The sequence below is a fragment of the Thunnus thynnus genome, chromosome 11, assembly GCF_963924715.1.
Source record: "Thunnus thynnus chromosome 11, fThuThy2.1, whole genome shotgun sequence".
In the NCBI taxonomy this organism is placed as follows: Eukaryota; Metazoa; Chordata; class Actinopteri; order Scombriformes; family Scombridae; genus Thunnus; species Thunnus thynnus.
In genome coordinates, this window is record NC_089527.1 from 31,209,472 (window position 1) to 31,222,950 (window position 13,479).

The 13,479-nt window shown below is 44.2% G+C and overlaps 24 non-coding genes across 24 annotated transcripts; all 24 read left to right on the forward strand.

Moving 5' to 3' along the window:
- Window positions 1-271: 271 nt before the first annotated feature.
- Window positions 272-390, forward strand: LOC137193318 (5S ribosomal RNA). Its single transcript, XR_010930749.1, has one exon. It is a non-coding gene; the product is annotated as a 5S ribosomal RNA (ribosomal RNA).
- Window positions 391-841: 451 nt separating this feature from the next.
- On the forward strand, window positions 842-960 carry LOC137193280 (5S ribosomal RNA). Its single transcript, XR_010930713.1, has one exon. It is a non-coding gene; the product is annotated as a 5S ribosomal RNA (ribosomal RNA).
- A 441-nt stretch (window positions 961-1,401) lies between these two features.
- Window positions 1,402-1,520, forward strand: LOC137193319 (5S ribosomal RNA). The gene has a single exon (XR_010930750.1). It is a non-coding gene; the product is annotated as a 5S ribosomal RNA (ribosomal RNA).
- A 451-nt stretch (window positions 1,521-1,971) lies between these two features.
- Window positions 1,972-2,090, forward strand: LOC137193320 (5S ribosomal RNA). Its single transcript, XR_010930751.1, has one exon. It is a non-coding gene; the product is annotated as a 5S ribosomal RNA (ribosomal RNA).
- Window positions 2,091-2,531: 441 nt separating this feature from the next.
- On the forward strand, window positions 2,532-2,650 carry LOC137193321 (5S ribosomal RNA). The gene has a single exon (XR_010930752.1). It is a non-coding gene; the product is annotated as a 5S ribosomal RNA (ribosomal RNA).
- A 456-nt stretch (window positions 2,651-3,106) lies between these two features.
- LOC137193322 (5S ribosomal RNA) lies at window positions 3,107-3,225 on the forward strand. Its single transcript, XR_010930753.1, has one exon. It is a non-coding gene; the product is annotated as a 5S ribosomal RNA (ribosomal RNA).
- Window positions 3,226-3,666: 441 nt separating this feature from the next.
- Window positions 3,667-3,785, forward strand: LOC137193323 (5S ribosomal RNA). Its single transcript, XR_010930754.1, has one exon. It is a non-coding gene; the product is annotated as a 5S ribosomal RNA (ribosomal RNA).
- Window positions 3,786-4,226: 441 nt separating this feature from the next.
- On the forward strand, window positions 4,227-4,345 carry LOC137193324 (5S ribosomal RNA). Its single transcript, XR_010930755.1, has one exon. It is a non-coding gene; the product is annotated as a 5S ribosomal RNA (ribosomal RNA).
- A 441-nt stretch (window positions 4,346-4,786) lies between these two features.
- Window positions 4,787-4,905, forward strand: LOC137193325 (5S ribosomal RNA). Its single transcript, XR_010930756.1, has one exon. It is a non-coding gene; the product is annotated as a 5S ribosomal RNA (ribosomal RNA).
- A 451-nt stretch (window positions 4,906-5,356) lies between these two features.
- On the forward strand, window positions 5,357-5,475 carry LOC137193326 (5S ribosomal RNA). The gene has a single exon (XR_010930757.1). It is a non-coding gene; the product is annotated as a 5S ribosomal RNA (ribosomal RNA).
- A 451-nt stretch (window positions 5,476-5,926) lies between these two features.
- Window positions 5,927-6,045, forward strand: LOC137193327 (5S ribosomal RNA). Its single transcript, XR_010930758.1, has one exon. It is a non-coding gene; the product is annotated as a 5S ribosomal RNA (ribosomal RNA).
- A 451-nt stretch (window positions 6,046-6,496) lies between these two features.
- Window positions 6,497-6,615, forward strand: LOC137193329 (5S ribosomal RNA). The gene has a single exon (XR_010930760.1). It is a non-coding gene; the product is annotated as a 5S ribosomal RNA (ribosomal RNA).
- Window positions 6,616-7,066: 451 nt separating this feature from the next.
- Window positions 7,067-7,185, forward strand: LOC137193330 (5S ribosomal RNA). Its single transcript, XR_010930761.1, has one exon. It is a non-coding gene; the product is annotated as a 5S ribosomal RNA (ribosomal RNA).
- Window positions 7,186-7,626: 441 nt separating this feature from the next.
- On the forward strand, window positions 7,627-7,745 carry LOC137193331 (5S ribosomal RNA). Its single transcript, XR_010930762.1, has one exon. It is a non-coding gene; the product is annotated as a 5S ribosomal RNA (ribosomal RNA).
- A 451-nt stretch (window positions 7,746-8,196) lies between these two features.
- LOC137193332 (5S ribosomal RNA) lies at window positions 8,197-8,315 on the forward strand. The gene has a single exon (XR_010930763.1). It is a non-coding gene; the product is annotated as a 5S ribosomal RNA (ribosomal RNA).
- Window positions 8,316-8,766: 451 nt separating this feature from the next.
- LOC137193333 (5S ribosomal RNA) lies at window positions 8,767-8,885 on the forward strand. The gene has a single exon (XR_010930764.1). It is a non-coding gene; the product is annotated as a 5S ribosomal RNA (ribosomal RNA).
- Window positions 8,886-9,326: 441 nt separating this feature from the next.
- On the forward strand, window positions 9,327-9,445 carry LOC137193334 (5S ribosomal RNA). Its single transcript, XR_010930765.1, has one exon. It is a non-coding gene; the product is annotated as a 5S ribosomal RNA (ribosomal RNA).
- Window positions 9,446-9,886: 441 nt separating this feature from the next.
- LOC137193335 (5S ribosomal RNA) lies at window positions 9,887-10,005 on the forward strand. The gene has a single exon (XR_010930766.1). It is a non-coding gene; the product is annotated as a 5S ribosomal RNA (ribosomal RNA).
- Window positions 10,006-10,456: 451 nt separating this feature from the next.
- LOC137193336 (5S ribosomal RNA) lies at window positions 10,457-10,575 on the forward strand. The gene has a single exon (XR_010930767.1). It is a non-coding gene; the product is annotated as a 5S ribosomal RNA (ribosomal RNA).
- A 451-nt stretch (window positions 10,576-11,026) lies between these two features.
- On the forward strand, window positions 11,027-11,145 carry LOC137193337 (5S ribosomal RNA). The gene has a single exon (XR_010930768.1). It is a non-coding gene; the product is annotated as a 5S ribosomal RNA (ribosomal RNA).
- Window positions 11,146-11,586: 441 nt separating this feature from the next.
- Window positions 11,587-11,705, forward strand: LOC137193338 (5S ribosomal RNA). Its single transcript, XR_010930769.1, has one exon. It is a non-coding gene; the product is annotated as a 5S ribosomal RNA (ribosomal RNA).
- A 451-nt stretch (window positions 11,706-12,156) lies between these two features.
- LOC137193340 (5S ribosomal RNA) lies at window positions 12,157-12,275 on the forward strand. The gene has a single exon (XR_010930771.1). It is a non-coding gene; the product is annotated as a 5S ribosomal RNA (ribosomal RNA).
- Window positions 12,276-12,726: 451 nt separating this feature from the next.
- LOC137193341 (5S ribosomal RNA) lies at window positions 12,727-12,845 on the forward strand. The gene has a single exon (XR_010930772.1). It is a non-coding gene; the product is annotated as a 5S ribosomal RNA (ribosomal RNA).
- Window positions 12,846-13,296: 451 nt separating this feature from the next.
- LOC137193343 (5S ribosomal RNA) lies at window positions 13,297-13,415 on the forward strand. Its single transcript, XR_010930773.1, has one exon. It is a non-coding gene; the product is annotated as a 5S ribosomal RNA (ribosomal RNA).
- Window positions 13,416-13,479: the final 64 nt, after the last annotated feature.

Consider the following 13,479-nt stretch of genomic DNA (forward strand, 5'->3'; position numbering starts at 1 on the left):
GTCCACAAATAATTCTAATGCCAACACAGAGGGATAGAGTAAATATAGCAGAGATAAGAAGTATTTCAAGGCATTGTATAGGGATGATGAGGAATAATATAGAAGGCAGATTGAATATGGCTGATAGTATGACGCCATCCGTGATATTTGACGTGTGTCTTTTCCACACTGAATGGCAGTGGATGACAGTGGGATCTTGACCTGTTAGACAGCGACGAAGAGGAGGAGCCCGCGCGCATCTTTAAATAGGCTGTTTGCTGCCTCTTCTCTCGCTTACGGCCATACCACCCTGAACACGCCCGATCTCGTCTGATCTCGGAAGCTAAGCAGGGTCGGGCCTGGTTAGTACTTGGATGGGAGACCGCCTGGGAATACCAGGTGCTGTAAGCTTTTTCTTCTCATCTGTCATCATCAGCAGCTAAACAGGAGTTAAAGGTGAAAAGCAAAGCACATCTATGAACTGACATTTACTAACCACTAAGGGATGAAAAACACATATTTATCGGGTTCATTACAGATCACAAAGGTCATAAAATGCTGTTTTTTGTACAATAAAATGAATGGAGTATTGTGCACAAATAATTCTAATGCCAACACAGAGGGATAGAGTAAATATAGCAGAGATAAGAAGTATTTCAAGGCATTGTATAGGGATGATGAGGAATAATATAGAAGGCAGATTGAATATGGCTGATAGTATGACGCCATCCGTGATATTTGACGTGTGTCTTTTCCACACTGAATGGCAGTGGATGACAGTGGGATCTTGATTCATAAGACAGCGACGAAGAGGAGGAGCCCGCGCGCATCTTTAAATAGGCTGTTTGCTGCCTCTTCTCTCGCTTACGGCCATACCACCCTGAACACGCCCGATCTCGTCTGATCTCGGAAGCTAAGCAGGGTTGGGCCTGGTTAGTACTTGGATGGGAGACCGCCTGGGAATACCAGGTGCTGTAAGCTTTTTCTTCTCATCTGTCATCAACGGAGGGCGCTGCTGCTCCAGTAGTGCTCACAGGTGTCTGGGAAAGAGAGCTGCACTTTCTTATTTCTTTCACACAGACTGTGAGAGAAGAAAAACGACTAATTCCTGGCAGATTACATATTTTGCACAAAACATTGAATGGAGCATTGTGCACAAATAATTCTAATGCCAACACAGAGGGATAGAGTAAATATAGCAGAGATAAGAAGTATTTCAAGGCATTGTATAGGGATGATGAGGAATAATATAGAAGGCAGATTGAATATGGCTGATAGTATGACGCCATCCGTGATATTTGACGTGTGTCTTTTCCACACTGAATGGCAGTGGATGACAGTGGGATCTTGATTCATAAGACAGCGACGAATAGGAAGAGCCCGCGCGCATCTTTAAATAGGCTGTTTGCTGCCTCTTCTCTCGCTTACGGCCATACCACCCTGAACACGCCCGATCTCGTCTGATCTCGGAAGCTAAGCAGGGTCGGGCCTGGTTAGTACTTGGATGGGAGACCGCCTGGGAATACCAGGTGCTGTAAGCTTTTTCTTCTCATCTGTCATCATCAGCAGCTAAACAGGAGTTAAAGGTGAAAAGCAAAGCACATCTATGAACTGACATTTACTAACCACTAAGGGATGAAAAACACATATTTATCGGGTTCATTACAGATCACAAAGGTCATAAAATGCTGTTTTTTGTACAATAAAATGAATGGAGTATTGTGCACAAATAATTCTAATGCCAACACAGAGGGATAGAGTAAATATAGCAGAGATAAGAAGTATTTCAAGGCATTGTATAGGGATGATGAGGAATAATATAGAAGGCAGATTGAATATGGCTGATAGTATGACGCCATCCGTGATATTTGACGTGTGTCTTTTCCACACTGAATGGCAGTGGATGACAGTGGGATCTTGATTCATAAGACAGCGACGAAGAGGAGGAGCCCGCGCGCATCTTTAAATAGGCTGTTTGCTGCCTCTTCTCTCGCTTACGGCCATACCACCCTGAACACGCCCGATCTCGTCTGATCTCGGAAGCTAAGCAGGGTCGGGCCTGGTTAGTACTTGGATGGGAGACCGCCTGGGAATACCAGGTGCTGTAAGCTTTTTCTTCTCATCTGTCATCAACGGAGGGCGCTGCTGCTCCAGTAGTGCTCACAGGTGTCTGGGAAAGAGAGCTGCACTTTCTTATTTCTTTCACACAGACTGTGAGAGAAGAAAAACGACTAATTCCTGGCAGATTACATATTTTGCACAAAACATTGAATGGAGCATTGTGCACAAATAATTCTAATGCCAACACAGAGGGATAGAGTAAATATAGCAGAGATAAGAAGTATTTCAAGGCATTGTATAGGGATGATGAGGAATAATATAGAAGGCAGATTGAATATGGCTGATAGTATGACGCCATCCGTGATATTTGACGTGTGTCTTTTCCACACTGAATGGCAGTGGATGACAGTGGGATCTTGACCTGTTAGACAGCGACGAAGAGGAGGAGCCCGCGCGCATCTTTAAATAGGCTGTTTGCTGCCTCTTCTCTCGCTTACGGCCATACCACCCTGAACACGCCCGATCTCGTCTGATCTCGGAAGCTAAGCAGGGTCGGGCCTGGTTAGTACTTGGATGGGAGACCGCCTGGGAATACCAGGTGCTGTAAGCTTTTTCTTCTCATCTGTCATCATCAGCAGCTAAACAGGAGTTAAAGGTGAAAAGCAAAGCACATCTATGAACTGACATTTACTAACCACTAAGGGATGAAAAACACATAGCCTATTTATCGGGTTCATTACAGATCACAAAGGTCATAAAATGCTGTTTTTTGTACAATAAAATGAATGGAGTATTGTGCACAAATAATTCTAATGCCAACACAGAGGGATAGAGTAAATATAGCAGAGATAAGAAGTATTTCAAGGCATTGTATAGGGATGATGAGGAATAATATAGAAGGCAGATTGAATATGGCTGATAGTATGACGCCATCCGTGATATTTGACGTGTGTCTTTTCCACACTGAATGGCAGTGGATGACAGTGGGATCTTGATTCATAAGACAGCGACGAAGAGGAGGAGCCCGCGCGCATCTTTAAATAGGCTGTTTGCTGCCTCTTCTCTCGCTTACGGCCATACCACCCTGAACACGCCCGATCTCGTCTGATCTCGGAAGCTAAGCAGGGTCGGGCCTGGTTAGTACTTGGATGGGAGACCGCCTGGGAATACCAGGTGCTGTAAGCTTTTTCTTCTCATCTGTCATCAACGGAGGGCGCTGCTGCTCCAGTAGTGCTCACAGGTGTCTGGGAAAGAGAGCTGCACTTTCTTATTTCTTTCACACAGACTGTGAGAGAAGAAAAACGACTAATTCCTGGCAGATTACATATTTTGCACAAAACATTGAATGGAGCATTGTGCACAAATAATTCTAATGCCAACACAGAGGGATAGAGTAAATATAGCAGAGATAAGAAGTATTTCAAGGCATTGTATAGGGATGATGAGGAATAATATAGAAGGCAGATTGAATATGGCTGATAGTATGACGCCATCTGTGATATTTGACGTGTGTCTTTTCCACACTGAATGGCAGTGGATGACAGTGGGATCTTGATTCATAAGACAGCGACGAATAGGAAGAGCCCGCGCGCATCTTTAAATAGGCTGTTTGCTGCCTCTTATCTCGCTTACGGCCATACCACCCTGAACACGCCCGATCTCGTCTGATCTCGGAAGCTAAGCAGGGTCGGGCCTGGTTAGTACTTGGATGGGAGACCGCCTGGGAATACCAGGTGCTGTAAGCTTTTTCTTCTCATCTGTCATCAACGGAGGGCGCTGCTGCTCCAGTAGTGCTCACAGGTGTCTGGGAAAGAGAGCTGCACTTTCTTATTTCTTTCACACAGACTGTGGGAGAAGAAAAACGACTAATTCCTGGCAGATTACATATTTTGCACAAAACATTGAATGGAGCATTGTCCACAAATAATTTTAATGCCAACACAGAGGTATAGAGTAAATATAGCAGAGATAAGAAGTATTTCAAGGCATTGTATAGGGATGATGAGGAATAATATAGGAGACAGATTACATATGGCTGATAGTATGACGCCATCCGTGATATTTGACGTGTGTCTTTTCCACACTGAATGGCAGTGGATGACAGTGGGATCTTGATTCATAAGACAGCGACGAATAGGAAGAGCCCGCGCGCATCTTTAAATAGGCTGTTTGCTGCCTCTTATCTCGCTTACGGCCATACCACCCTGAACACGCCCGATCTCGTCTGATCTCGGAAGCTAAGCAGGGTCGGGCCTGGTTAGTACTTGGATGGGAGACCGCCTGGGAATACCAGGTGCTGTAAGCTTTTTCTTCTCATCTGTCATCAACGGAGGGCGCTGCTGCTCCAGTAGTGCTCACAGGTGTCTGGGAAAGAGAGCTGCACTTTCTTATTTCTTTCACACAGACTGTGAGAGAAGAAAAACGACTAATTCCTGGCAGATTACATATTTTGCACAAAACATTGAATGGAGCATTGTGCACAAATAATTCTAATGCCAACACAGAGGGATAGAGTAAATATAGCAGAGATAAGAAGTATTTCAAGGCATTGTATAGGGATGATGAGGAATAATATAGAAGGCAGATTGAATATGGCTGATAGTATGACGCCATCCGTGATATTTGACGTGTGTCTTTTCCACACTGAATGGCAGTGGATGACAGTGGGATCTTGACCTGTTAGACAGCGACGAAGAGGAGGAGCCCGCGCGCATCTTTAAATAGGCTGTTTGCTGCCTCTTCTCTCGCTTACGGCCATACCACCCTGAACACGCCCGATCTCGTCTGATCTCGGAAGCTAAGCAGGGTCGGGCCTGGTTAGTACTTGGATGGGAGACCGCCTGGGAATACCAGGTGCTGTAAGCTTTTTCTTCTCATCTGTCATCATCAGCAGCTAAACAGGAGTTAAAGGTGAAAAGCAAAGCACATCTATGAACTGACATTTACTAACCACTAAGGGATGAAAAACACATATTTATCGGGTTCATTACAGATCACAAAGGTCATAAAATGCTGTTTTTTGTACAATAAAATGAATGGAGTATTGTGCACAAATAATTCTAATGCCAACACAGAGGGATAGAGTAAATATAGCAGAGATAAGAAGTATTTCAAGGCATTGTATAGGGATGATGAGGAATAATATAGAAGGCAGATTGAATATGGCTGATAGTATGACGCCATCCGTGATATTTGACGTGTGTCTTTTCCACACTGAATGGCAGTGGATGACAGTGGGATCTTGATTCATAAGACAGCGACGAAGAGGAGGAGCCCGCGCGCATCTTTAAATAGGCTGTTTGCTGCCTCTTCTCTCGCTTACGGCCATACCACCCTGAACACGCCCGATCTCGTCTGATCTCGGAAGCTAAGCAGGGTCGGGCCTGGTTAGTACTTGGATGGGAGACCGCCTGGGAATACCAGGTGCTGTAAGCTTTTTCTTCTCATCTGTCATCATCAGCAGCTAAACAGGAGTTAAAGGTGAAAAGCAAAGCACATCTATGAACTGACATTTACTAACCACTAAGGGATGAAAAACACATATTTATCGGGTTCATTACAGATCACAAAGGTCATAAAATGCTGTTTTTTGTACAATAAAATGAATGGAGTATTGTGCACAAATAATTCTAATGCCAACACAGAGGGATAGAGTAAATATAGCAGAGATAAGAAGTATTTCAAGGCATTGTATAGGGATGATGAGGAATAATATAGAAGGCAGATTGAATATGGCTGATAGTATGACGCCATCCGTGATATTTGACGTGTGTCTTTTCCACACTGAATGGCAGTGGATGACAGTGGGATCTTGATTCATAAGACAGCGACGAAGAGGAGGAGCCCGCGCGCATCTTTAAATAGGCTGTTTGCTGCCTCTTCTCTCGCTTACGGCCATACCACCCTGAACACGCCCGATCTCGTCTGATCTCGGAAGCTAAGCAGGGTCGGGCCTGGTTAGTACTTGGATGGGAGACCGCCTGGGAATACCAGGTGCTGTAAGCTTTTTCTTCTCATCTGTCATCATCAGCAGCTAAACAGGAGTTAAAGGTGAAAAGCAAAGCACATCTATGAACTGACATTTACTAACCACTAAGGGATGAAAAACACATATTTATCGGGTTCATTACAGATCACAAAGGTCATAAAATGCTGTTTTTTGTACAATAAAATGAATGGAGTATTGTGCACAAATAATTCTAATGCCAACACAGAGGGATAGAGTAAATATAGCAGAGATAAGAAGTATTTCAAGGCATTGTATAGGGATGATGAGAAATAATATAGAAGGCAGATTGAATATGGCTGATAGTATGACGCCATCCGTGATATTTGACGTGTGTCTTTTCCACACTGAATGGCAGTGGATGACAGTGGGATCTTGATTCATAAGACAGCGACGAAGAGGAGGAGCCCGCGCGCATCTTTAAATAGGCTGTTTGCTGCCTCTTCTCTCGCTTACGGCCATACCACCCTGAACACGCCCGATCTCGTCTGATCTCGGAAGCTAAGCAGGGTCGGGCCTGGTTAGTACTTGGATGGGAGACCGCCTGGGAATACCAGGTGCTGTAAGCTTTTTCTTCTCATCTGTCATCATCAGCAGCTAAACAGGAGTTAAAGGTGAAAAGCAAAGCACATCTATGAACTGACATTTACTAACCACTAAGGGATGAAAAACACATATTTATCGGGTTCATTACAGATCACAAAGGTCATAAAATGCTGTTTTTTGTACAATAAAATGAATGGAGTATTGTGCACAAATAATTCTAATGCCAACACAGAGGGATAGAGTAAATATAGCAGAGATAAGAAGTATTTCAAGGCATTGTATAGGGATGATGAGGAATAATATAGAAGGCAGATTGAATATGGCTGATAGTATGACGCCATCCGTGATATTTGACGTGTGTCTTTTCCACACTGAATGGCAGTGGATGACAGTGGGATCTTGATTCATAAGACAGCGACGAAGAGGAGGAGCCCGCGCGCATCTTTAAATAGGCTGTTTGCTGCCTCTTCTCTCGCTTACGGCCATACCACCCTGAACACGCCCGATCTCGTCTGATCTCGGAAGCTAAGCAGGGTCGGGCCTGGTTAGTACTTGGATGGGAGACCGCCTGGGAATACCAGGTGCTGTAAGCTTTTTCTTCTCATCTGTCATCAACGGAGGGCGCTGCTGCTCCAGTAGTGCTCACAGGTGTCTGGGAAAGAGAGCTGCACTTTCTTATTTCTTTCACACAGACTGTGAGAGAAGAAAAACGACTAATTCCTGGCAGATTACATATTTTGCACAAAACATTGAATGGAGCATTGTGCACAAATAATTCTAATGCCAACACAGAGGGATAGAGTAAATATAGCAGAGATAAGAAGTATTTCAAGGCATTGTATAGGGATGATGAGGAATAATATAGAAGGCAGATTGAATATGGCTGATAGTATGACGCCATCCGTGATATTTGACGTGTGTCTTTTCCACACTGAATGGCAGTGGATGACAGTGGGATCTTGATTCATAAGACAGCGACGAATAGGAAGAGCCCGCGCGCATCTTTAAATAGGCTGTTTGCTGCCTCTTCTCTCGCTTACGGCCATACCACCCTGAACACGCCCGATCTCGTCTGATCTCGGAAGCTAAGCAGGGTCGGGCCTGGTTAGTACTTGGATGGGAGACCGCCTGGGAATACCAGGTGCTGTAAGCTTTTTCTTCTCATCTGTCATCATCAGCAGCTAAACAGGAGTTAAAGGTGAAAAGCAAAGCACATCTATGAACTGACATTTACTAACCACTAAGGGATGAAAAACACATATTTATCGGGTTCATTACAGATCACAAAGGTCATAAAATGCTGTTTTTTGTACAATAAAATGAATGGAGTATTGTGCACAAATAATTCTAATGCCAACACAGAGGGATAGAGTAAATATAGCAGAGATAAGAAGTATTTCAAGGCATTGTATAGGGATGATGAGGAATAATATAGAAGGCAGATTGAATATGGCTGATAGTATGACGCCATCCGTGATATTTGACGTGTGTCTTTTCCACACTGAATGGCAGTGGATGACAGTGGGATCTTGATTCATAAGACAGCGACGAAGAGGAGGAGCCCGCGCGCATCTTTAAATAGGCTGTTTGCTGCCTCTTCTCTCGCTTACGGCCATACCACCCTGAACACGCCCGATCTCGTCTGATCTCGGAAGCTAAGCAGGGTCGGGCCTGGTTAGTACTTGGATGGGAGACCGCCTGGGAATACCAGGTGCTGTAAGCTTTTTCTTCTCATCTGTCATCATCAGCAGCTAAACAGGAGTTAAAGGTGAAAAGCAAAGCACATCTATGAACTGACATTTACTAACCACTAAGGGATGAAAAACACATATTTATCGGGTTCATTACAGATCACAAAGGTCATAAAATGCTGTTTTTTGTACAATAAAATGAATGGAGTATTGTGCACAAATAATTCTAATGCCAACACAGAGGGATAGAGTAAATATAGCAGAGATAAGAAGTATTTCAAGGCATTGTATAGGGATGATGAGGAATAATATAGAAGGCAGATTGAATATGGCTGATAGTATGACGCCATCCGTGATATTTGACGTGTGTCTTTTCCACACTGAATGGCAGTGGATGACAGTGGGATCTTGATTCATAAGACAGCGACGAAGAGGAGGAGCCCGCGCGCATCTTTAAATAGGCTGTTTGCTGCCTCTTCTCTCGCTTACGGCCATACCACCCTGAACACGCCCGATCTCGTCTGATCTCGGAAGCTAAGCAGGGTCGGGCCTGGTTAGTACTTGGATGGGAGACCGCCTGGGAATACCAGGTGCTGTAAGCTTTTTCTTCTCATCTGTCATCAACGGAGGGCGCTGCTGCTCCAGTAGTGCTCACAGGTGTCTGGGAAAGAGAGCTGCACTTTCTTATTTCTTTCACACAGACTGTGAGAGAAGAAAAACGACTAATTCCTGGCAGATTACATATTTTGCACAAAACATTGAATGGAGCATTGTGCACAAATAATTCTAATGCCAACACAGAGGGATAGAGTAAATATAGCAGAGATAAGAAGTATTTCAAGGCATTGTATAGGGATGATGAGGAATAATATAGAAGGCAGATTGAATATGGCTGATAGTATGACGCCATCTGTGATATTTGACGTGTGTCTTTTCCACACTGAATGGCAGTGGATGACAGTGGGATCTTGATTCATAAGACAGCGACGAATAGGAAGAGCCCGCGCGCATCTTTAAATAGGCTGTTTGCTGCCTCTTATCTCGCTTACGGCCATACCACCCTGAACACGCCCGATCTCGTCTGATCTCGGAAGCTAAGCAGGGTCGGGCCTGGTTAGTACTTGGATGGGAGACCGCCTGGGAATACCAGGTGCTGTAAGCTTTTTCTTCTCATCTGTCATCAACGGAGGGCGCTGCTGCTCCAGTAGTGCTCACAGGTGTCTGGGAAAGAGAGCTGCACTTTCTTATTTCTTTCACACAGACTGTGGGAGAAGAAAAACGACTAATTCCTGGCAGATTACATATTTTGCACAAAACATTGAATGGAGCATTGTGCACAAATAATTCTAATGCCAACACAGAGGGATAGAGTAAATATAGCAGAGATAAGAAGTATTTCAAGGCATTGTATAGGGATGATGAGGAATAATATAGGAGACAGATTACATATGGCTGATAGTATGACGCCATCCGTGATATTTGACGTGTGTCTTTTCCACACTGAATGGCAGTGGATGACAGTGGGATCTTGATTCATAAGACAGCGACGAAGAGGAGGAGCCCGCGCGCATCTTTAAATAGGCTGTTTGCTGCCTCTTCTCTCGCTTACGGCCATACCACCCTGAACACGCCCGATCTCGTCTGATCTCGGAAGCTAAGCAGGGTCGGGCCTGGTTAGTACTTGGATGGGAGACCGCCTGGGAATACCAGGTGCTGTAAGCTTTTTCTTCTCATCTGTCATCATCAGCAGCTAAACAGGAGTTAAAGGTGAAAAGCAAAGCACATCTATGAACTGACATTTACTAACCACTAAGGGATGAAAAACACATATTTATCGGGTTCATTACAGATCACAAAGGTCATAAAATGCTGTTTTTTGTACAATAAAATGAATGGAGTATTGTGCACAAATAATTCTAATGCCAACACAGAGGGATAGAGTAAATATAGCAGAGATAAGAAGTATTTCAAGGCATTGTATAGGGATGATGAGGAATAATATAGAAGGCAGATTGAATATGGCTGATAGTATGACGTCATCCGTGATATTTGACGTGTGTCTTTTCCACACTGAATGGCAGTGGATGACAGTGGGATCTTGATTCATAAGACAGCGACGAAGAGGAGGAGCCCGCGCGCATCTTTAAATAGGCTGTTTGCTGCCTCTTCTCTCGCTTACGGCCATACCACCCTGAACACGCCCGATCTCGTCTGATCTCGGAAGCTAAGCAGGGTCGGGCCTGGTTAGTACTTGGATGGGAGACCGCCTGGGAATACCAGGTGCTGTAAGCTTTTTCTTCTCATCTGTCATCATCAGCAGCTAAACAGGAGTTAAAGGTGAAAAGCAAAGCACATCTATGAACTGACATTTACTAACCACTAAGGGATGAAAAACACATATTTATCGGGTTCATTACAGATCACAAAGGTCATAAAATGCTGTTTTTTGTACAATAAAATGAATGGAGTATTGTGCACAAATAATTCTAATGCCAACACAGAGGGATAGAGTAAATATAGCAGAGATAAGAAGTATTTCAAGGCATTGTATAGGGATGATGAGGAATAATATAGAAGGCAGATTGAATATGGCTGATAGTATGACGTCATCCGTGATATTTGACGTGTGTCTTTTCCACACTGAATGGCAGTGGATGACAGTGGGATCTTGATTCATAAGACAGCGACGAAGAGGAGGAGCCCGCGCGCATCTTTAAATAGGCTGTTTGCTGCCTCTTCTCTCGCTTACGGCCATACCACCCTGAACACGCCCGATCTCGTCTGATCTCGGAAGCTAAGCAGGGTCGGGCCTGGTTAGTACTTGGATGGGAGACCGCCTGGGAATACCAGGTGCTGTAAGCTTTTTCTTCTCATCTGTCATCAACGGAGGGCGCTGCTGCTCCAGTAGTGCTCACAGGTGTCTGGGAAAGAGAGCTGCACTTTCTTATTTCTTTCACACAGACTGTGGGAGAAGAAAAACGACTAATTCCTGGCAGATTACATATTTTGCACAAAACATTGAATGGAGCATTGTCCACAAATAATTCTAATGCCAACACAGAGGGATAGAGTAAATATAGCAGAGATAAGAAGTATTTCAAGGCATTGTATAGGGATGATGAGGAATAATATAGGAGACAGATTACATATGGCTGATAGTATGACGCCATCCGTGATATTTGACGTGTGTCTTTTCCACACTGAATGGCAGTGGATGACAGTGGGATCTTGATTCATAAGACAGCGACGAAGAGGAGGAGCCCGCGCGCATCTTTAAATAGGCTGTTTGCTGCCTCTTCTCTCGCTTACGGCCATACCACCCTGAACACGCCCGATCTCGTCTGATCTCGGAAGCTAAGCAGGGTCGGGCCTGGTTAGTACTTGGATGGGAGACCGCCTGGGAATACCAGGTGCTGTAAGCTTTTTCTTCTCATCTGTCATCATCAGCAGCTAAACAGGAGTTAAAGGTGAAAAGCAAAGCACATCTATGAACTGACATTTACTAACCACTAAGGGATGAAAAACACATATTTATCGGGTTCATTACAGATCACAAAGGTCATAAAATGCTGTTTTTTGTACAATAAAATGAATGGAGTATTGTGCACAAATAATTCTAATGCCAACACAGAGGGATAGAGTAAATATAGCAGAGATAAGAAGTATTTCAAGGCATTGTATAGGGATGATGAGGAATAATATAGAAGGCAGATTGAATATGGCTGATAGTATGACGCCATCCGTGATATTTGACGTGTGTCTTTTCCACACTGAATGGCAGTGGATGACAGTGGGATCTTGATTCATAAGACAGCGACGAAGAGGAGGAGCCCGCGCGCATCTTTAAATAGGCTGTTTGCTGCCTCTTCTCTCGCTTACGGCCATACCACCCTGAACACGCCCGATCTCGTCTGATCTCGGAAGCTAAGCAGGGTCGGGCCTGGTTAGTACTTGGATGGGAGACCGCCTGGGAATACCAGGTGCTGTAAGCTTTTTCTTCTCATCTGTCATCATCAGCAGCTAAACAGGAGTTAAAGGTGAAAAGCAAAGCACATCTATGAACTGACATTTACTAACCACTAAGGGATGAAAAACACATATTTATCGGGTTCATTACAGATCACAAAGGTCATAAAATGCTGTTTTTTGTACAATAAAATGAATGGAGTATTGTGCACAAATAATTCTAATGCCAACACAGAGGGATAGAGTAAATATAGCAGAGATAAGAAGTATTTCAAGGCATTGTATAGGGATGATGAGGAATAATATAGAAGGCAGATTGAATATGGCTGATAGTATGACGCCATCCGTGATATTTGACGTGTGTCTTTTCCACACTGAATGGCAGTGGATGACAGTGGGATCTTGACCTGTTAGACAGCGACGAAGAGGAGGAGCCCGCGCGCATCTTTAAATAGGCTGTTTGCTGCCTCTTCTCTCGCTTACGGCCATACCACCCTGAACACGCCCGATCTCGTCTGATCTCGGAAGCTAAGCAGGGTCGGGCCTGGTTAGTACTTGGATGGGAGACCGCCTGGGAATACCAGGTGCTGTAAGCTTTTTCTTCTCATCTGTCATCATCAGCAGCTAAACAGGAGTTAAAGGTGAAAAGCAAAGCACATCTATGAACTGACATTTACTAACCACTAAGGGATGAAAAACACATATTTATCGGGTTCATTACAGATCACAAAGGTCATAAAATGCTGTTTTTTGTACAATAAAATGAATGGAGTATTGTGCACAAATAATTCTAATGCCAACACAGAGGGATAGAGTAAATATAGCAGAGATAAGAAGTATTTCAAGGCATTGTATAGGGATGATGAGGAATAATATAGAAGGCAGATTGAATATGGCTGATAGTATGACGCCATCCGTGATATTTGACGTGTGTCTTTTCCACACTGAATGGCAGTGGATGACAGTGGGATCTTGATTCATAAGACAGCGACGAAGAGGAGGAGCCCGCGCGCATCTTTAAATAGGCTGTTTGCTGCCTCTTCTCTCGCTTACGGCCATACCACCCTGAACACGCCCGATCTCGTCTGATCTCGGAAGCTAAGCAGGGTCGGGCCTGGTTAGTACTTGGATGGGAGACCGCCTGGGAATACCAGGTGCTGTAAGCTTTTTCTTCTCATCTGTCATCATCAGCAGCTAAACAGGAGTTAAAGGTGAAAAGCAAAGCACATC